Raw genomic sequence first — 23,320 nt, forward strand, 5'->3', positions numbered from 1 at the left:
AAGGAGACAAAGGAGGAGCAAAACGCGGTTCGTGCACCACAACAAAAGAAGGGCCCATGCCGCCGGAGAACAACTCAGCGAGTTGGGTGTTGCAGGATGGAGTGCTCGGGACCTGAGCCAGGCTGTACACGAAGGAATTTTGCAAATAGTGAACAGAGGCACAGTACACAGGGGTACCATAGCTCTCAGGGAAGGTATTGTCTTACTTCCTCCAAATTGCATAAGCAGGACCTCAGGATAGTCTATGTTGATGGAGTCCACCCTCTGTGTCCTTAGGAGCATGCTGGTCGCTGTGAGAGGAGTCCAAGGGTACCGGTCATTTTCTTGCAAGGTGCCTGCGTGAGGGAACCCACAGATGACCAGGCAGACCCCTCAGGAGTCCCAGGACACTGGGACAAAGAAGGTCAAAATTGCAGTTGTTACAGCACTACAAAAGAAGGTCCCTCGCTGCCAGAGAACAACTCAGCGAGTTCAACATCGCAGGATGGAGTGCTGGGGACCTGGGCCACGCTGTGCACAAAGGATTCTTGCAAATAGTGCACAGAGGCCTCAGGAGCTAGAGATGACACAGTGCACAGGGTCACTGTTGCAAACGGGGAAGGCAAACTCTTACCTCTGCCAAATCTGGAGAGATGGACGTTAGGACAGTCTGAGTCAAAGGGGTTCACCACCTGTGTTCCAAGAAGCATGCTCGTCACCAGGAGAGGAGTCCCAGAGGACCGGTCGTCATCTTAGAAGGTGCCTGCTGGAGCAGGGAAGTGACTCTGTCACTCTACAGGAGACTTCTTCGGTCCTTCTGGTGCAGGATGAAGACAGGGGGTCCTCAAAGCGTGCACACCATGGAAACTGTTGCAGTTGCTGGCTGGGGCTGAAGTTGCAGAGGAAAAGTATCCCTTGTGCATACGTTGTTGCTGTTACAGCGGTTCTTGGAGCAGGCTGCAGTTGATTCAAGATCAGAGGATAAAGTAGTAGTTACAGAGCATTCCTGAAGGAAACTTGCAAGCAGAATCTGAAGAGAACCCACAGGAGAGACCCTAAATAGCCCTGAGAGGGGGATTGGCTACTTTATCAGGTAAGGACCTATCAGGAGGGGTCTCTGATGTCACCTGCTGGCACCGGCTACTCAGAGCCCTCCAGAGTGCCCCCCCACCTTGCAAAGCAAGATGGCTGATGTCCGGGACAGACTGGAGTAGCTCTGGGCACCACCCCTAGGGTGGTGATGGACAGGGGAGTGGTCACTCCCCTCTCCTTTGTCCAGTTTAGTGCCAGAGCAGGGGACAAGGGGTCACTGAACCAGTGTAGACTGGCTTATGCATGGAGGGCACCATCTGTGCCCTTCAAAGCCTTTCCAGATGCTGGGGAGGCTACCCCTCCCCAGCCTGTAACATCTATTTCCAAAGGGAGGAGGTGTAACACCCTGCTCTCAGAGGAAATGCTTTGTTCTGCTTTCCTGGCACCGAGCTGCTCAGACCCGAGGAGGCCAGAACCCTGTCTGTGAGGTGGCAGCAGCTGTAGCTGCAGTGCAAGCCTCAGAGAGCTGGTTTGGCAGTACTGGGGGTCCATAGTGGATCCCCCAGAATGCATGGAATTGGCTCCCCAATACCATACTTGGAATGTGGGGACAATTCCATGATCTTAGACACTATACATGGCCATATTCTGAGTTACCATTGTGAAGCTACATGTAGGTATTGACCTATATGTAGTGCACATGTGTATTGGCATCCCTGCACTCACAAAGTCCTGGTAAATGTCCCTGAACTATGTGGGGGTACCTTTGCTAGTGCAAGGGTGCCCTCACACTTAGTAACTTTGCACCTAACCTTCAGCAAGTGAAGGTTAGACATATAGGTGACTTATAAGTTACTGAAGTGCAGTGAAAATGGCTGTGAAATAGTGTGTGGACTATTTCACGCAGGCTGCAAAGGCAGCCCTGTGGAAGGGTTTGTCTGAGCTTCTTATGGGTGGCAAAAGAAATGCTGCAGCCCATAAGGATCTCCTGGAACCCCAATGCCCTGGGTACCTAGGTACCATATACTAAGGACTTATAAGGGGGGGGGGTCCAGTTTGCCAATTGAAATTGGTAAATGAAATCACTAGCCTACAGTGACAAATTTAAAAGCAGAGAGAGCAGAAGCACTGAGGTTCTGGTTAGCAGAGCCTCAGTGACACAGTCAAGCACTACTGACAACACAAGCTTTAGTCCACAAACAATGAGCACTGGGGTCCTGACTAGCAGGATCCCAGTGAGACAGGCAAAACACACTGACATATATGTTTTTATCTATGAGCACTGGGGTCCTGGCTAGCAGGATCCCAGTGACACAGTAAAAACACAGTGACACACACAAACAGGCCAAATGTGGGGGTAACCATGCTAGAAAGAGCCTACTTTCTGACAGTTACCCAGACACTCAGTGCCTTTTGCGACTCCTCCTTCCTGGTGGAGCCCTTAATGGGACAGGCAAAATTCTTACAGAAGGAGTTGGAGAAACTGGTGGATGGGGTCCTCCCCCAGTACACGCAACTCTACGGTCCACCAGACAAACGGGTGAGTACACTGTGAGCATGATGGATGGGACATGAATGTATGTTGATGGAAGATATAGGTGGGGAGTGGGCAGAGGCCAGCATAAGAGGATGGTCAGTGTATGTGTTTGTGGGCCAGGGTGGGAGGTTGGGGCCAATGAATAAGAATAACCGGACGGGGAAGTAAAATCCATTCCTACTTTACATTTCCTCTAGGTCAGCGCCCACCAGAAGAAGGGTATTTGGCGTGCCATCGCCAAGGAAGTGCGGACCCTGGGGATCTACCATAGACGGAGCACCCACTCCCACAAAAGATGGGAGGACCTGCGCCACTGGAGCAAGAAGACGGTGGAGGCCCCGCTGGGGATGGCCTCCCAACGTGGAAGGGGTGCCCATCGCACCATGACCCCCCTGATGTACCGGATCCTGGCGGTGGCATATTCTGAGTTGGATGGGCGCTTGAGGATATCACAGCAGCCACAAGGGAGTGAGTACAGTCTAATGTAGCTGACTCTGCGCGCTTTATGAGGTTTCTGGTGTGGGAAGAGAGCTGTGGGTTCCCCTAGGGCAGGGCAAGCGTGCCAGGGTAGATCCATTATTAGGCAGACTCAGTGCCAGTCCAACCCCAAAAGTGTTAGTGGCCCTCTACACCTAGTCAGGCTCATGTGGGTTCCAGGTGTGCATCAAATGGGTATAGGCACAGTCTACCATGGGCATGTGAATTTTCCCTGAACTGTTAGTGCATGGCCTAGTGCTGCTCCCTGTGTGTTGTGTCCACCAACGGTGGTGTTGTTGTAGGCATTGACCATGGCTCTCCTCTGTCTTTCATCCCCTTTTTGTTTTGTCACCCTGTCCTTTTGTGCATTAGCATCATCCGGCGAAGGAGCAGGGGTATGGGAGCAGGAGGGAGATGCAACCCACACAGCCCTGGAGGGTGAATGTACGGAGTCTGAAGGCACCAGTGGGACAGAGGGTGAGGGGAGCTCCACGACGGGGACAGGAGGAGACACCAGTGACAGCGACTCCTCCTCTGATGGGAGCTCCCTTGCGGTGGCGGGCACCTCTGTGCCCACCACAACAACAGGTACAGCCGCCACCCCCCATACCAGCACGGCCCTCCCAGCAGCCCCTAATTGAGTTTCCCGTGCCCGCTCACCTAGGAGGGTGGGCATCTCCTTTGCCCCAGGCCCCTCAGGCCCTGACCCACTCAGCCCTGCTGCCCTCAGTGAGGAGGCTATTGACCTCCTGAGATCCCTCACTGTTGGGCACACAACCATTTTGAATGCCATCCAGGGTGTTGAGTGGCATTTGAAGCAAACAAATGCATACCTGGAGGGCATTCATTCTGGCGTGGCAGCCCAACAGAGAGCATTTCAGGCTATGGCCTCAGCACTGATGGCAGCCATTGTCCCTCTGTCCAGCCTCCCCCCTCCAACTTCCACTACCCAGACCCAATCCCCTGTACCTCAGCCTATCCCAAGCACACCATCAGAACAGCATGCACACTCATCAACACACAAGAGTGGACATGGCAAACATAAGCACCACACATCCCAGAGGCATTCACACAAGCACCATCCCCATGCATACACACAAACTGCCTCCACTGTGTCCCCCTCCTCCAAGTCTTCTTTCTCCCTCCCAGTCTCATCTCCACTCACACCTGCATGCACTACATCCTCAGCTACTACCTCCATCACCAGCACGCCCATCACCACACACCGCTAACGTGCATTCACCACCCCACTACCATTCACACGTCCCCTGTGTCCTCTCCCAGTGTGTCGGTGAGCCCTCCTCCCAAAGTACACAAACGCCGTCACACACCCACTCAACAGCCATCCACCTCACAACAGCCTCCAGCCCATGCACCCTCACCCAAATTTAGCGGATGTACACCTCCTACAACCACTACCTCTTCCTCCACTCCCAAACCCCCTCCATCTTCCTGTCCCAGTGTGTCTAAAAAACTTTTCCTTGCTAACTTTGACCTCTTCCCTACACCTCCCCCGTCCTTCCCTTAGGGCCAGGATGTCCAGATCCCTGCCCAGTACCTCAGCCACGAAAACCTCAAGCACTGTGGTCCCTGCAAGTCCTGTAACATCGCGTGCTGCACCCTTCTGGGATGCCAGTGTGCCACCTAGTGAGGCCAAGGATCACCCTATCCTGCCACCTGCCAAGGTGAAGAAGGGGACAGCATGCCGTAGGGAAAAGCCGCACCAACCAAGCAGCAAGGCCTCCTCCAAGACAAAAGAGGACAGTGCCAAGGTCCCAGCAGCAACTTCCAAGGTGGGGAAGAAACACAAGGCTAAAGGGAAGTCAGCTCAGGGCACGGAGCCTCAGGGTGAGGGACTGGTGACACCCCTTCCACAGGACAGAACAGCAACCTGTACAGCGGTGGCCACCGCCACAACCACCGCCACCTGTACCGCCACCTGCACGTCCACCTGCACGTCCACCTGCACGTCTTCTGCCTTTGCTACAGTCCCCAGCATCCTCCCCAGTGGGCAGCCGTCAGAGGCTGCAGGAGAAGTCCTGGTGTCTCCCTCCACAGGTGCTGACACATGCACCACCACCAGCGTCTCCGCCGCTGACACCGCCGCAACCACCACCACCTGCCCCGCGACGTACTCAGACTGTGCCACCACAGCCGACATGACCATCATACCCAGTGGGCAGTCATCCGAGGCTGCAGGAGACATCCTGGACCCTTCACAGCGTCCATGAGGCACCACAACCAGCACTGGCAGTACCAGCAGTTGGCGGGCTATCTCGCCGCAGGGTGGAGTGTGTCTCTGCCTCCAAGGAGTATCATGCTACCTGTTCCCAGGAAATCTCGTGGCTCTGACACCCAGGTGCGGGAATGGGAACTGCCACACACCATGTGAAGCACTCTGGGCACCAAGCCCCCTCCAGAACCAGTAGAGAGGTACATCCACTGCCCCAGTCCTTAGCAGGATGAAGCACTCTGGGCACCAAGCCCCCTCCAGAACCAGTGGAGAGATACATCCACTACCCCAGTCCTTAGCAGGATGAAGCACTCTGGGCACCAATCCCCCTCCAGAACCAGGGGAGAACAGCATCCACTGGAGAGACTGTGGCTTTGCACTCCCCAGGACCAAACAGTGGGCAACCCACCCACTTGAGAGACTTGAGAGACTGTGGCTTTGCATTCCCCAGGACCAAAGAGTGGGCAACCCACCTACTTGAGAGACTTGTGAGACTGTGGCTTTGCACTCCCCAGGACCAAACAGTGGACATGGAGCCCCCTCAAGGAGTAGTGGCGTCGTCCCATCATCACTCTGAGGTACCCCCCTCTGCCTGTTTTTTTTTTTTTACCTGATGCCCCAGCAGTGTTCTCTTAGCCCATGCATTTTGGGACCACTGGTCCACGTACAATGAATGGAACACTATCCAGACTTGTGTAGTTGCTGTACATATTTGTATGTGATGAGCTGTTACAGACCTGTTTCCATATCTGAATTTTCGATGATTACACTTGTTACAATCATTTCCTTTTGTCCTTGCATTCTTCCAGAGGGTTACGGGGTGTATATGTAATGTTTCTGCATGTATTTGTGTGTATGGTGTTGTGGGTGAGGGTGGGGGTGGGGGTGTTGCGTGTGTGTGTCACTCTCTTTTCCCTCCCCCTCCCCTGTGTGCTAGCCGCAGTACTCACCGTGGTCGTCGCCGCCGTCTTTGATGTTCCTGGTAGAAGAGGAGGTAAACCAGCATTGGTAGCACCTGTAAGTCCGTTTCCATGGTGTCCTGGTTCGTCGTTTGGTGTCGAGAGGTAAGTGGTTTCCGTTCCAAGTACTGTTTCCGCCATGCTTTTGATGGCATTGGTACCACTTGTAATACAGTGGGTGGTACATTGTCTTCCGCCTGTCTGTTGGCGGTTACCACCGCGGTGTTTGTTTCTACCACCGTGGCAGTCGGAGTGTTAAAGTGGTTGGCTGTGTTGGCGGTTTCCGCCATGGTCGTGATTTCCTTTTTTTTACTGCCGGCCTGTTGACGGTATTACCGCCGCTTAAACACCGACCGCCAGGTTTATAATGAGGGCCAATGTGCTGTGTTACACAATTGGTTTTATCAATGCTTGTTTTACCAATGCTTGCTTGCTAGTGTGAGCAGGTGTAAACATGTGCTTCTAATTGGATGTGGTGTAGACATGTGCTTCTAATTGGGTGTTGTGACTCATCCACATGTGAAAACTCAACTGCTTTCCTGATTGGCTATAAATAGCAGAGTGAAGCATGCCTCCCTGCTTGGCTTTGTTTTGCTTCCTGATCTCAGCATCTGATTTGGCAGTCCAGCCCCTGCTTTCATCCTTGTATTCAGGACTTTTGTGGCAATTATTTTCTTCGTTCCTGTACCAGCTGACACCAGGCATTCCTCCAGCACTCCGGAAAAGACTGCAGCTAAGTGACTAGTATTCTCCAGGGAGTTTGTTCTTTGAGCGCCGCGCTTTCCTAGAACAGCTGGTGTATTTCAGACCTTGTATTTTGGCAGAGTGGTTATCTTGAGGGACAAATGCATTTCTGAACATTCTACATTATTATTGTAGTTACTTTCCTAAATGTGCTTCAGGAAATCTGCTTGAACTCAAGTACTACAAAACACTGCAAATTTAAAAGAGCATTTACGTGACTTTTCTTTCTCTAATAGCATAACTCTTGGATTTAAATTGTGTCATTCATGCCTGTGTTACAGGTTTGAGGAATTTTCTTTTGAAAGGTTTTTCACACACACAGTGAAACCAAATCAAACTGTCTCACCCTAACTGTTTAAACCCAGAGTGGACATTTGTATTTCTTGGATTGTTTTTGTTCTTTTTTTTAGTTTAACCCTATGCATGCAGGAAAGATATACATGATATAATTAATGCCCTTGTTCGTCTTTCTTGTGCATGATAAGTGCAACCAAAACTCTAATTGTAGTGTGCAACAGTGAATTTCTGTGAAGCCAGCCTTAGTGTCGCAGTACTTATTGTTATGGTACTCAGTTTTGGATTTTGGTAATGCAGTGTGCAGTGTTAGTAAGTGTGCCAACAGTTATTATTATCCAAGAAAACTGCTGGAGCATTCCGGTGTTCTTCTACCGCTCTCGTGCCCATATCAGAAAGAGAAATTCAGTTTCAAGGAAGTTAAGTGCACTAACTCTACTATCACTCTGTCAACAACGACCTGCCTCCCCGAAGATACAGGGTGCCTGGCTGGACCGGCAAGACGTGGCAGTGTTTTGTCTCTTTCTCTTCCACTCCCCCTTTCCTTTTGGGACACCTGCCGGGGATTCTGTGTCTACCAGGAAGTGCCGAGAGGTGTTCCAGGAGGTCAGGGCATACCATCACCCCTGCAGACATCCTGCTTTTCAGGTGAGTGGCCCAGTCTCGACAAGGAGATTAAGAGATGCACCAGTGTCCCACCCGCTAGTCGCTAGCATCACTGGAGGAAAGGCATATCATCCTGGTCAAAATTGTCAGACTATCATGGATAAATGTATCCATTTGGAGCCTGATTTATTGCCTGCCATACGTAATCCCTGTGCAATCCCTCCCACAGTACAAGTCCTGTCAGTGCTACACCATCTGGCCACAGGCTCTTTTCAGAATAGAGTGGGCTTGGCAGCAGGGATGTCAGTCTTGTGTTGAGAGATGTACTGTGTGCTTTATTGAAACACCTGGACAGCTACTTCAGGTTCCTTCAACATGCAGATTTGGCCTAAGTGAAGGCAGACTTCTATGATATGGGTCACAGCCCTCATGTGATAGGGACCATTGATTGCACCCTTATAGCCCTGGTCCCTCACAGTTCCAATGAACAAGTGTAAAGGAACAGGAAGAACGACCACTCCATAAATGTACAGGTGGTGTGTGTGACAGACCAGTACATCTCACAATTGACAGCCAAGTTTCCTGGTTCAGTGCATGATTCATACATTCTGAGGGACAGCATTGTCCCACAGAGAGAGGGCTTGTCTAATTGGTATGCATGCATTTGGATGTGTATCTATGTTATGGCACCTGTCATCACATTCTTCCCTGTGGCAATGCCTGTATTGTAACAGGTCCTACCTTTGTGCACACCAGTGACCCTGGCTATCCCAACCTTCCCTGGCTGTGACACCAGTGAGGTACCCTGCCACGGAAGGAGAACTCCATTTCAATGAGGCCCACGGCAGGACAAGATGTGTAGATGAAAGGAAATTTGGCCTTCTGAAGGCCAGATTCACGTGCCTAAACGACTCTGGAGGTGCCCTGCTCTGCAGCCCCCAAAAGGTATGCTAGATCATAGTTGCCTTCTTCATGCTCCACAATCTTGCCCTGAGATGTCAGATACCATTACTACCTGATGATGATGAGTCAGCTGGACCAGTGGGTGGTAATGCAGACAGGAAAGTGATGAGGAGGCAGATGAGGAAGGTGTAGCTGAATCTAGGACTGAGCTCATCAATCAGTACTTCCAGTAACATACAGGTAAGCTGTGTGTGTATTTGCAAGTACTGTATATCCACAATGATTGGTGAGAATGGTCCTCTTGAGTTGAATCATCAGTGGGGGGGGGGTAATGTGTTCCAATTCCTATGTGTGTTGGGAGGGGTGACTGATTGCATGCAAGGTGCTGTGTGAAAATGTCTCATCTCCATGTGCACTCAGTGCAGGTTGCTAGATTCACATCTCCTATGGACAGACCTGTATCATGCTATGTCCCCTGCATTGTCCTGTTTTCATGTCATCCAGCAACTGACTGTGTAACGTTTACTCTAGTGTGTGACTGGCCTAGTGACTCCCTTAGATCTGCCCTGGGACATATCTGTTGTACTGTGTCTCCTACAGAAGTTTTCTCCCTCAGCTGTACATTACCCTGCCCTTTGCCACATAACATTTATCATACCAGACAGTTGTTAATGTCAAAATAAATACACATATGGAATTGCTGTGGTCTATTGTGTTTATTGTGCAAAAAAGGGAAATGTGAGTAAAACATTTTTGGTGCATCCAGTGACAAACATGTGATGAGTGGGGTCATGGAAGTTGCAATCATCAGAGTAGGTGGCACAGCTGTAGGTAGCACAGGTCCAGTGTCCAAGGGCCATGGGAAAAAGGAGTCATTAAACAGTCAATAGGGTGTCACAGTGGCACACAAGGGAGAGTAATCAGGAGAGTTTCACTTCCTGGCAGTGGGTTTGGTCTTTGCATCTGCTCCAGCCGGATGTCTAGGTGGACATCCACGTTTGCGAGGGGGGGGATTCTTCTGCTACAGAGGGAGGGGTTCCTGAGGGCTGTGTTTCCCCTGGCAGGGCCTACATTTCACTAGGTCCCGCAGATATGGAAGGTTCAGATGTGATGTGGGTAGTGGAAGGGGCCTGCTGGTGAGTGGAGGAAGCATGCAGGGTGGTGTTGATGTCCCTGAGCACCCCTGCAATAGAGGCCATGGTGGCATGTGGGCCTGCCACTGCTGCATGACCTCCTGGTGGTATTGCCTCTGCAGCCTTTGGTTTTCCCCCAACATGTTAATGATCTGGCCCATTCTATCCTGGGATTGATCGTGTGCTCCCAGGACTTAGGTGATGGTTTCCTGGTTAGGTGACTCCCTTGGATGCCCCGTCCTATGGCCCACAGGTTCCCTCCCATGCCCCCTGCCCCCATGTGTTTTTGCCCCTGGCATGGTGTACCCACTCCCAGTGTTACCAGGACCTTCATTGTCTTGGGTGTGAGGGGTGACTCAGGTCCCTGTATTGTGGGGCACACTATTGATTAAACAGTCCTTGGGACACAGGTTTGGGGACCAAGGGTTGGCAGTAAGGGTGGTGTTACAGGGTGGGGGGGATTGATGTGGGCAGGGAGTGGTAGAATGACCAGGTGTCCCAGATGGGCCAGGTAGGTTGTCAATGTCCAGAAATCCAGCAGGGTTGTCCTCACTGGGGCCTTTATCCTGAGGAGGGCTGCCAGTCTCTGGCATCTCCTCACCATTGTGGCAGTGACAGGGGTGCCTCTGGATGGCGTGAGAGAGAGTTAAATGGTGGATATGTGATTGGTTGTCTTTTTGTCTGATTCATACAGTAGCTTGACTTGATTCTCAGCAATGGCAATGACAGGTGCAGCACTGCATACACTGTTTGTGGAAAGTGGATAGTGACATGTGTACCATGCTCCATAGTGGTTGTTTTCAATCAGTCTTGGCAACTTTTTGTGATGGTTCACATACAGGTGTTCCCCGTAAGCTTGTGGCAATTCTGGCTTCGGAGATATGAGGGGGAATGGCTGTACATTGCATCATGGTGTCCAAGTGGGAGGAAGGTATGTGTGTATGTATGGTTGCTTGTCCTGTCTATGCATGTGGTGCACAGAGTATACCTTCTTTGTTTCAAGCCCATGGCCGATCTATTTCATGGATTTTGATCTGGATATGTGGCCCTTAGGTTTGATGACACTGCTGTGGCTGTGTTTGGCATTGTTTGCCATCCTATAGTGCCATTGCATTGTTGTCATTGCCATGTAGTGGTCCTCAGTCATAGCGTCTAGTTGGTGTGGATAATGCAATGGTCATACGTGCAGGAGATGTGATGTGAGGTGCACTTTTCACGTTTTGATGTAGCTGGGCTAGTGCATTGTGGTAGTCGTAGTGATTGTTATTGGCACTGCTATCTGTGCACTTGCCAGGGGCTATGTGGGCATTGCAGCTGTGTGGTGGTGTGGCATGTAGGAGAGGGGCATCGGGTGATTAGGTGGGAGGTGTAGTGGGAGATGGAGTGGAATGGGGAGTGTTTGGATGGTGAGGCAGCATGCTGGTCAGGACTTATTTTTGCCCGGGGAGTGGTGGTTGGTTACCAGAGTCCAGTCCTCCTGGTATTCCAGTCAAGCCCTATGGATGCAGGATGTCCAAGACCTTCTCCTACCATGATGTGAACTCTGGGGGAGGAGGAGGGGGCCCACTGCTAGTCTTCTGCTCCGCAATTTGGTGTCTCAATGTCATGAAATGCACCTTCGCTCATAGATCGTTTAACCTCTTCCTGATGTCCTCCTTTGTGCATGGATGGTTGCTTACTGAGTTGACTCTGTTGACAATTCTCTGCCATAACTCCATGTTTCTAGCAGTGGAAGTTTACTGGACCTGTGCTCCAAACAGTTGCGGCTCTCCCCTGATGATTTCATCAACCATGACCCTCAACTCATCGTCTGTGAAGCTTGGGTGCTTTTGAATTGACATGGTTGTGGTTGTGTTATGGGTGGGTGTTGTGTGTATAAGGGTGCAGTGTAGGGTGCTCGGTGTGGTGGGGGTCTTTTGTTGTATGTAATGGTCGGGTGTGCTGTTTGTGTGTTGTTGTGATGTGTGTTTTGTGTTGTACGTGCAATTATGTGGTTTGTGGTGAGTGTGAAGTGTAGATGTGCCAATGGTGTGCAAGTGCTGAGTCATTCATTTGTGGGTCCTCTCTATCTGTGAATGTTGTTTTGGTAGCAAAGGATTGTGGGTTGTCTGGAGGTGTGTTATATAGTGCTGTGGTTAGGTGTGTCTGGTATGTGTGTGTGTGTCAGGGTTGGGGGATTCAAACTGTTCAATGTGGTGTTGTGTTCTGTCTGCAGTGGGTTTTTGAGAGTAGCGATTAACACCGCCAATGGTTTTCCATTATGGAAGAACCGCTGTAGTGATTTGTGGCTTGTAATGTGGTGAGTGGAAAGATGTCGGGCTGGCAGTGCTGGTGGTGGAACCACCTCCTTCCCGCCTCCCTGTGTCCTGGCAGTGTCAGAATCATGGCGGTTTAGTGGCGGTCTTCAAAGTCTGACTCATAATGCGGAGGTCTGTTTACCATCCAACATGGCAGTCTTTTGGTGGCCACCACAGTGGCAGTCTTGTGAAAAGACCACCAAACTTTTAATGAGGCCCTAAATATCAATCCAATCACCGCAGTACATGGCCTTCAGCCATGTGCGGCTGCGGTTGGCCGCAGGGTAGGCCTGTGGCCAGGCCATGCAGGATACGCCGATAACAACCCAACACCACGCCTCACACACACTTTTCTGGCCGTAGCAGGGGCTGGCCTCAAGGCCTGGCCTGCAGCAACAACCTGTAGCCAGCCCCTATAACCACTCAATCCCATGCTGCGCATGGCCTGCAGCCAGACCATGCATCCAACCCCTATAACCATCCAAACCCCCGCCTGCAGCCAGATGCTGTGTCAAACTCCACTAACCACCCAACCCCATGATGTGCATGGCCTTTGGCAGGAGTAGGTCGCAGCCTGTCTCTCTAGGTGTAAGAATAGGTGTGAGAGAGTGTATGTGGGTGTGAGAATGGCTGTGAAAATATCTGTCTGAGTTTGAGTAGATTCATCAGTGTCTTAGTGGGTCTATGAGCAGCTGTGTCAGTGTCTGTGTGGTTCTGTGAGTGGGTGTGTGAGGTTTTGGTGGGTCTGGGAGTGGGTGTGAGTGTCTGAGTTGATCTGTGATTGGGTACGTGAGGTTCTGAGTAGGGATGTGAGTGGGTCCACGTGGGTTTGAGGGGTTGAGGGGGTCTGTCGGTGAGTGCACCAGGGTCTGAGTGGGTGTGTGAGTGGGAGAAAGAGATTGAAAAAGAGAAAATTAGAGAGCGAGAGAGAGAGAGAGAGAGAGGAGAGAGAGAGAGACAGAAAGAGAGTGCAGGGAGAGAGATAGAGATACAGGTGTTCATTACAACCCTGGAGGTAAACGCTGGCTACCACCATGCTGACGGCTGCCAACATACCATGACAGCGGCAGTAATCCGCCACGGGTATCATGACCCACACATTCAATACCGCCACAATACAGACACCCACACAAGTCCGCCAGACCAAAGGTCAGTGATAAATTGATGATAGCAAAACCCACACCGTTACGCCAACAGGAATACACCCACAGTATCACGACCCATGAATCAACGCAGCGGTCCTTCAACCACGGTAAACCATTGGCGGTACACACCGCTGCGCTGAAAATACACAAACACTTACAAAACTACACCACATTGGACAAATCAAACTACACACACCTGATACACATACACACACCACACCCACACACTCACACCACTATAAAACACCCACCCACATTACCCACAACCCTTCTAACAAAAAAAAGATTGCCAACAGAGAGAGACACAAGCTAGGAGCACCCACTAAATCAGAGGCACAGAACACCATCACCCATACACCATCCACGCACCTCACAGTACACACCCCGAGCCATCACCCACACATCACCCCACACATCCTCACACATATCACTTACACCACATCCATGGCACCCCAAAGACACCCCAGGTTTTCAGAGGAGGAACTAAGGGTCTTGGTGGAGGAAATCATCCGGGTAGAGCCACAGCTATTCGGATCACAGGTGCAGCAGACATCCATTGCAAGGAAGATGGAGCTATGGCGGAGAATCAAGGACATGGTCAACGCTGTGGGACAGCATCCAAGAACAAGGGGTGACATCAGGAAGAGGTGGAACGACCTACAGGGGAAGGTGCGTTCCATGGTTTCAAGACACCAGATTGCTGTACAGAGGGCTGACGGTGGACCCCACCTCCTCCCCCACAACTAACAACATGGGAGGAGCAAGTCTTGGCGATCAAGCATCCTGAGATCCTCGCAGGAGTAGCAGGAGGACTGGATTCTAGTAAGGCAAATCTTTACTACTTCATCCTCCCCACCCTACCTGCATGCCATCACAAACTCCTACCCCCACCCCTTCACTCCACCAACTCACATATACCCCACTAGCACAACCCACCCATCCTAATACCAAGCCCTGCATGCACCCCAATGCATGGACACCCATAACAGACCTGCATGGGCACCCATCACCCCAACATGCCCAATTGGGAGACTCACCCAGCCCACAAAAAAATCACCACTCACACAAGGCCAAGTCGACAGGGAAATCACAATCATAGAGGGAAACACAGCCATGCACAAGATGGCGCACGCAGATACATTGACAATGCATTTGCATCCCAACAGGACCCCTACCCAACATCACCGAAGAGGAGGTGCCAGCTACATCCAGCCCCCCTCCCCAGAAGCGGCCCACAGTGATGACAGCAGCTCTGCACCCCTGAATCACAATGATCAACCTGGCCAATCAGGGACCTATGGACAGTCGGTTCCACTGCCACAGTCCCATCCCACCACAGAGCCTCCCCCATCAGGAAACTCCAGCATAGCACCCACCCAGCGGGCCCATGCCACTGTCCCCAGGACACAACAATCACAGTGTGTCAACCAGTACAGGGACCCCAGGCAACCCCACAAACACAGGACAATCAGGGACCTGGGGTCAGTGGCAGTGGGCACACCGTTCAGGGGACAGAGGCCCAGGACACCAGGGAAGCTGGGAGGACTGCTGTGCTTCAGGGGGAGAACAGGCCAAGGGAACCGACCCTCCATGAGGCACTCTCAAACATCATGGGAGCATACCACCATTCCCAGGAGACCATGGGCACAGTACTAGCCAAGTTACAGGAGAACCAGCGGCTGCAGGAGGGATAGTACCTGGGGATCAGGGAGGACCTAACAAAAATATACACCATCCTGGTCACCATTGCAGGGGTGCTGGCTCACATGGGCAAGACCATGAAGGAGGCAGTGGTACAACAAAGAGCGCCTGACACTAGCCAAACCGAGGACCTGCCTTCCACCTCCACCGGCGCTAGAGGACAGGAGGCCCCGCCACAGGACCAACAGGCCACCAGCACCCCACCCCCTGCAGAAGAAGAACCACCCCACAAACGGTCCCTGCGATCCAGGCAGAAGACAGAGAACATGCCAAGAGCCCCGCCAGGACCCTTCTGTCCCACTATGTCACCCTGTCCACCTTGAACTGCCATTGCTCCACTTCCTATGTCCCCTTGGACAATGCACCTGTGATACCAATAGACTGGACTCTAACTGGACATTTCTCCACCATCAACCCAGCCCCTTGCACATACCCCCATACTTATCGGCACAAAAGTAAACACCCTTCAAACAAATACCATACTGGAGTCAGTGTAATGAATCGAAAAATGTATTAGTACAACATTATCAAAGCATTGCAACGTATATGTTCAGTATAATGTACTAAAGGATGACCTTTGATGGGCAGCAGTACATATAGCAGGAGCCAGAATAGGGCACACAGATCTGAAAATAGAGAATGCAAAGGGTACATTCAGTGTCCATAGACAGAGGATAAGAGGCTGCCATGTACAATGTCCAAAAGATTACTGAAAAGTAAAGTTGAGTTACAGTCTCTTACCTGTGTGCCACTGGAAGTACTGCTGTATAATGTTTGTTCTGTTGTCCACATCTTCTTCATCTTCCTTCTCTTCCTCACTGTCCACAGGCTCCACCGCTGCCACAAGACCATCTCCATGCTCATCCTCCTGCAGAAAAGGCACCTAATGTCGCAAGGCCAGGTTGTGCAACATACAGCATGCCACGATGATCTGGCACACCTTCTTGGGTGAGTAGTGCAGGAATCCACCTGTCAGATGGAGGCACCGGAAGCTGGCCTTCACGAGGCCAAAGGTTCTCTCAATAATCCTCCTTGGACGCCCACGTGCCTCATTTTTATGTTCCTCTGCCCTTGTCCTGGCATTCCTCACTGGCGTCAGTAGCCATGAGAGGTTGGGGTAACCAGAGTCACCTGTAAATATTGAGGGACAACTGTTAACCACACACTAACCCTTAGGGACAACCCCATACCCAGACACATACTTATACTGTGTGGGGACCATGGCCTCACCTATTAGCCACACCCGGTGCCTCTGGAGTTGACCCATCACATAAGGGATGCTGCTATTCCTCAAGATATAGGCGTCATGCACAGAGCCAGGATATTTGGCATTCACATGGGAGATGTACTGGTCTGCCAAACACACCATCTGCACATTCATCGAGTGATAGCTTTTTCTATTCCTGTAAACCTGTTCATTTCTCCAGGGGGGAAGAAATGCCACATGTGTACCATCAATGGCACCAATGATGTTGCTGAATTTAGGTCACAGAAGCAGAATGTAAAGTCGAGAGTCAGTTGATGGACTAATGTCTGCTGTGACGCAGTTAGGTGCCATGCCATATGCCCCCCTGAAATGGCGGCTGCCTGACCTGTGAGGAGGGACAAGTGGAAATGAGGTAAGTGCGCTGGCGTTGTGCTCCGTCGCAGTAGGCGGTCGATGACCGATGCACAACTTCGCATTGGTTATCATTGGGCCCTATGGGTTCCAGGAGCCAATGGCAATGTACGCCGGCGATGACGATACGCACCGCAGCAATCGTCACCGCCATTTTCTAACTATTCACTCACTTGCTACCTGACCGTCAACAAGAGAGGACCTACACAGCAAGTGCTGCTGTGACCTTAGTCTGGAAGCGACAATGGCTAGAGTGTCTGGGTGAAGGGCCCCTGCCTTCACTGCGGAGGAGTTGGAGAAACTGGTGGATGGGGTCCTACCCCAGTACACATTACTCTACCGTCCTCCAGACAAACAGGTGAGAACACTGTGAGCATGATGTGTGGGCAATGCATGTTTGGAGTGGATGTAAGTCACATGTTGGGGGGTGCTGATGTGTCCCGGCCTGAGTGCTGCATGAGAGGTGGTCAGTGTATGTGCATCAGGGCATGGGTGGGAACTGGGGGGTAATGAGTATGCCGGTCCGGACGGGTGAGTAATTTCCTTTTCTGCTGTCTTTTCTCTCTAGGTCAGCGCCCACCAGAAAAAGGGTATTTGGCATGCCATCGCAAAGGAGGTGCCCACCATGGAGGTCTATCACAGGCGGAGCACCCACTGCCGCAAGAGATGGGAGGACCTGTGCTGCTGGACCAAAAAAACAGCAGAGGCCCAGCTGGGGCTGGCCTCCCAACGTGGAAGGGGTGCCGGTCGCACCATGACCCCCCTGATGTTCCGCATCCTGGTGGTGACCTATCCGGAGTTTGGTGGGCACTTGAGGGCATCATAGCAGCCACAAGGGGGTGAGTACAGATTCTGAATCCTGACTTTGCGCGCTTTAGGAGCTAGCTGGGTGGGGGATGTGGGCTGTGGGTGGCTCTGAAGCACTCCAAATCCAATGGTGTTAGTGGGCATCTACTACTGGGCAGGGTCCTGTGGTTGTCAGGTGTGCAGATGCTGGCGTTAGGCATTGTACCCCATGGGCTGGTGACTACCTTAGTGACTGGTTGGGCATGGCCTAGAGCATAGGGCAGCTCCCTGTGTGTTGTGTATGCCAACGGTAGTGTTGTTGCTGGCATTGACCAAGTGTATCCTCTGTCTCTCCCCCCCTTTTTGTTTTGTCACCCTGTCCTTGTGTGCATTAGTATCAGCTGGCAGAGGAGCAGAAGCACCTGCAACAGAGGGAGCTGCATCCCACGTGGGCCTGGATGCCAAATCCACCAAGGGTGAAGGCACCAGTGGGACGGAGGGCGAGGAGAGCTCCACGATGGGGACAGGAGGGGAGACCAGTGACAGCGACTCCTCCTCTGGGCCCACCCCAATAAAAGGTACAGCTGCCACCACCCTAACAGCACTGCCCCCCCTAGCAGCCCTTCAGCGTGTTTCCCGTGCCCGCTCACCCAGGAGGATGGGCATCTCCTTTGCCCCAGGCACCTCAGGCCCTGCCCCAGTCAGCCCTGCGGCTCTCAGTGAGGAGGCTATTGACCTCCAGAGATCCCTCACTGTTGGGCAGTCAACCATTCTGAATGCCATCCAGAGTGTTGTAAGGCATTTGCAACAAACAAATGCATACCTGGAGGGAATTCATTCTGGTGTGGCGGTCCATCAGAGAGCATTTCAGGCTCTCGCCTCCGCACTGATGGCTGCCATTGTCCCTGTGTCCAGCCTCCCCTCTCCAACTTCCTCTACCCAGTCCCAATCCCCTCAACCCCAGCCTATCCCAATCAAATCTTCAGACCAGCAATCATCCAAATCATCACACAGAAGTGGCTCAGGAAAACACAAGCACCCCACTTCATTTCACAGGCACTCACACAAGCACCATCCCCATGCAGTCACACTAACATCCACTGCCTCCAATGTGTCCCCCGCCTCTTCGTCGTCCACCCCCCTCCCAGTAGCGTCTCCACTCACACCTGCATGCAAGGCCTCCTCCAAAACTGCATTTACCAGTGCCAAGGTCCCAACAGCGTCTGCCAAGGTGGGGAAGGGGAAGAAAACCCAAGGCAAGGCACTTCAGGCCTCAGAGCCTCCAGGTGAGGGACTGGACTGGTGCCCACCATCAGTACCGACAGCCCTTCAACCTATACCGCGGAAAGCACCGCTGCACGGGCCCCGCACTGCCGCTGCCACAACAACTGTCAGCAGCATCATCCCCAATGGGCAGCCATCCAAAGCTGCAGGAGATGGCCTGGTTTCTCCCTCCACCACTACCAGCACCTGCACCACGGCCAGCACCGGCAGCATCTCCGCCGCAGACACCGCCGCAAGCACCGCCACCTGCACCGACATCTTCACCCCCACATGCCCAGCCAGTGCCACTACATCTGTCATCTGTCATCAGCAGCATCCCCAGTGGGCAGCCGTCCGGGGATGCAGGAGGTGGCCTGGACCCTCCCCCCACCACTTGAAGAACCACCACCAGCACCAGCACTACCAGCAGTTTGCAGCCTCAGTCGCCGCAGGATGGAGTCTGGCTCTGCCTCCATGGAGTATCATGCTACCTGTTCCCTGCCCATCTCGTGCCTCAGACACCCAGGTGAGGGAATGGGAACTACCACACCCCAAGTGCAGCATCACTGGGCACAAAGCCCCCTCCAGAACCAGTGGAGAAATGCATCCACTATCACCTTCCTTGGCAGGATGAAGCAGACTGTGCACGAAGCCCCCTCCAGAACCAATGGAAGAAGGCATCCGCTATAACTTTCCTTGGCAGGATGAAGCAGACTGGGTACAAGACCCCCTCCAGAACCAGTGGTGATATGCATCCACTATCACTTTCCTTAGCAGGAGAAAGCAGACTGGGCACAAGGCTGCCTCCAGAACCAGTAGAAGAAGGCATCCACTATCACTTTCCTTGACAGGATGAAGCAGACTGGGCACAAGGCTCCCTCCAGAACCAGTGGAAGAAGGCTTCCACTTGAGAGACTGTGGCTTTGTATCATCTTCCGGCTGAAGAGTCCCCCCTTCCGTGTCCCCCTGAGGTGCCTGTATGTTTTCGACCTGATGCCCCGCAGTGTTCTCTCCGTATTGAGGCAGGAGTCAGGTGTGGGCTTGGCCCATGATTTTTGGCCCAATGGGCCACGGACATTTGCAAAGGACAGTGTCTGGCCTTCTGTACATATTGTAATATTTATACATAGTGTTTTTCTATTCGTTACATATATCTGCATATTTCAAAAGATCACTTATTTCACTCAATTCCTGTCATCCTTGCGTTCTTCCAGGGGGTAACGGTGTGTAAATGTACTGTTGTTGCATGTGTTTGTGTGTATGGTGTTGTGGGTGAGGGTGGGGGTGTTGCGTGTTGCGTGTGTGTGTCACTCTCTTTTGCCTCCCCGTCTCCTGTGTGCTAAGTGCAGTACTCACCATGAATGAGGAGGTAGACCAGCATCGGCAGGACATGCAGCTCGGGCTCCATGCGCCCTGGTTCTTCGTTGAGTGTCGAGAGGTGAGTGGTTTCCCTTCCATAGACTGTTTCCCCATGCTTTTGATGGCATTAGTACCGCCCCGGAAAAGCTGGGGGATTGGCGGGTTGTGATGTGGGCTGTACATTGTCCTCCACCTGTCTGTTGGTGGTGACCGCCATGGTGTTTGTTGCTACCGCTGTGGCGGTCGGAGTGTTAAAGTGGCTGTATGTGCTGGCGGTTTCCGCTGTGGTCGTGATCCCATTTTTTTTACCACTAGCCTGTTGGCGGTATTACCGCCGCTTTAACACCGACCATCAGGGCTGTAATGAGGGCCTGAGTGTCTCTGGGACCCCAACACAAGAGCTGAGGGGTCAAGATGTCTGATCTTGACCCTTTTTCCTTTTTTACATTTTGTTTCGTGGGACTCGGATGAAGCGGAGTCCCATGATCGCTGCCAGCACTTCCTGGTTGTGTTGGCAGCTAATCAAAGCTCTGCATTTCCCTGCACAATCTTGTTATGATTTGCAAAGTCTTTGTGACCACAGATATACAAATGTTGGTTTCCTTTAATTTCTCCTAAACTACTGAATGGATTTACACAAAATAACAAAAAGCAAAACCGGCATACCAAAAGTTACTTTCTGCCAACTTTTGTGTTTTCAGTCCATTGATTTGGGCTCTAGTCGTGTTCAGAGATCCTATGGGAATTAACATGTTAAATACAACTTTTTTGACCTCCCTCTTTTTCCTGGCACCTGCTTGACGGATCAACTCCAAACTTTTGGTGCCAAACAAGATTCACTGGCACACTTTTATTTTTGAAAATTTTGGGAAGATTCATCAAACAGTGCCAAAGATATAGGGAAGTCAAAAAACACTTTTTCTGTGGAAACATGGTCCTAACTATAACTATTTACTGCCAACCGCCAGTAGGTAAGATATATATATATATATATATATATATATACATATATATATATATATATAGTTTTTGTTCATTAAACATTTTACTGCAAATATTACATTGATATTATCAATGATGTTATCAAAGATGTCATGAGTGCCATAATTTGTGCGTAATTAGCAGTGCATGGTGATGGCGCAAGTTATAGTTACCTTAGGGCACGAGTTATAGTTAGTTGAGATAACTCTAACTATGACTGGTGAATATCTAAGGTTTTGTACATTTGAAATGTGAGCCTAACGATAACGTCCCTCTACCCTTTGTTTTTTTTCAGTGAATTTCTATGTTTTAAAAAAATTCTATTTCCTAACTGTAACGTCCCAGTAACCTTTATTTTTTTAAGGGAATTTCTATGTTTTTTTTTACGTGTCGTAATTTTCATTACTATGCATTAATTCAATCACTACCATGCATGGTCTTTGGCGGTGCACTGCAGTAGTTAGCCTGAGGCCAGACCGACCTGGTAGCGAACCACCGATTTAAGTACTCAACCATTAAACCATGTACGTTTTTCACCCATGTGCACTAGAGGTTGCCTGCAAGACCTAGCCTGCAGGCAGACCCTGCGGCCAACCTCCCTAACCACCCAACCCCATGCAGCACATTGCCCTTTGACCATGTGCCTTGGGAGTTGTCTGCAGCCTCTCTGAGTTTAGGAATAGGTGTGAGAAGGTTATCAGGGGGTGAGATGAACTGTCAGATCGTCTGTCTGGGTGTGAGAGTGAGTATATCACTGTTTTAGTGGATGCATCAGTGTGTGCGCAGGTCTGTGAGTGAGTGCAGGAGGGTGTCAGTGGGTCTGCGTATGGGTGTGTGACAGTCTGAGTGGATGTGTGAGGTGGTGTGTAACTGTCTGAGTGTGTCTATGAGTGGGTGCATGAGGGTCTGACTGCGGCTGGGAGAGAATTAACCAGGTGAGGCTGCTCTGTCCAGCTGAGGACATCACATCTTCCTCCTGTCCTTGGAAGTAGCTTCTCTCACCACTTTGAGTTTTACCTGTAAGTCAATACTGTATTGAAAGTTAACTGGAGTGCTTAGATCATGGACATCACCTGTTGCCACACCTGTTTGAATGGCCTGAGACCTGTGATTTCTCCCTCTTAGAAATGGGGTCTTTGGTTGGCAGTCAGGTTTCTCCTGTCCAAGCAAGGACCCTCACTCTAGTCAGGGTAACGGAGACTCACCCCCTTGGAAGTTTGGTACAAGCAGGCAGGCTTAACTTCAGAAGCAATGTGTAAAGTAGTTGTACTCACACACACAGTAACTTAGTGAAAAGCCTACAAAATGACACAACACATGTTTAGAAAAATAGATATTATTTATATAAACAAAACAAGACCAAATAATACAAATCTGACATACACAAGTCAAGATATGAATTTTAAAAAGTATAGGAATCTTAGGGCCACATGTAGCGAGTCGCAAATCCGAATGTAGGATGGTGTCCCTGAATAATCATGAGGTGGGTTGCAATTTGCGACCCCCTTGCAAATGGCCCCCCTCACAGGGATGGTGGCCTGCTGCGGACAGCAGACCACAATGACTGTGACTGCTTTTAAATAAAGCAGTTTTTTTTTTGTTATGCGCCCCGTTTTCCTTAAAGAAAAACGAGATGCATTACAAAAACAAAAAATGAAACATATTTGTTTCATTTTTTCAGAGCAGGCAGTGGTCAGTAGGACCACTGCCTGCTCCGAAAAAATGTTTCCAGTGAAATTCACAACGGGGAAGGGGTCCCATGGGGACCCTTCCCTTTTGCGAATGGGTTACCACCCAGTTGGAATGGGTGCAAAATGCGATTGGTTTGCGACCGCATTCGCGGTCACAAAACAATCCTACACTGCACTGCAAGTCGCAATTAGGAAGGGAACACCCCTTCCTAATTGCGAGTCGCAAACCCGTTTTGCGATTCGGTAACCAGGTTACCGAGTCGCAAAACGGGGTTTGTGCACCCCAATGTGCTTTATGCATGTCGCAAACAGTGAAATTTGCTTCCTACATGTGGCCCTTAATCCTTAGAAAACAATGAGAACACTGTTATTGAACGAAAGTACCTGGGTAGTGTCAAAATAAAGCTGCACGGGTGAGTGTGAGTTGAAAAAAAGGCCATTGATGCATCAATTTCTCACTCGCAAGCGAGACTGTGCGGTGTTCCTCCTCCAGTTGGGTCAGCGTGTGTCATTTCATCAAGAGAGCGATGCGTCGATCTGGATGGGTACCTCAGGTCCAGGCAGGCTTTGCGCTGATTTTCT

Source organism: Pleurodeles waltl, chromosome 6 (assembly GCF_031143425.1).
Source record: "Pleurodeles waltl isolate 20211129_DDA chromosome 6, aPleWal1.hap1.20221129, whole genome shotgun sequence".
Lineage (NCBI taxonomy): Eukaryota > Metazoa > Chordata > Amphibia > Caudata > Salamandridae > Pleurodeles > Pleurodeles waltl.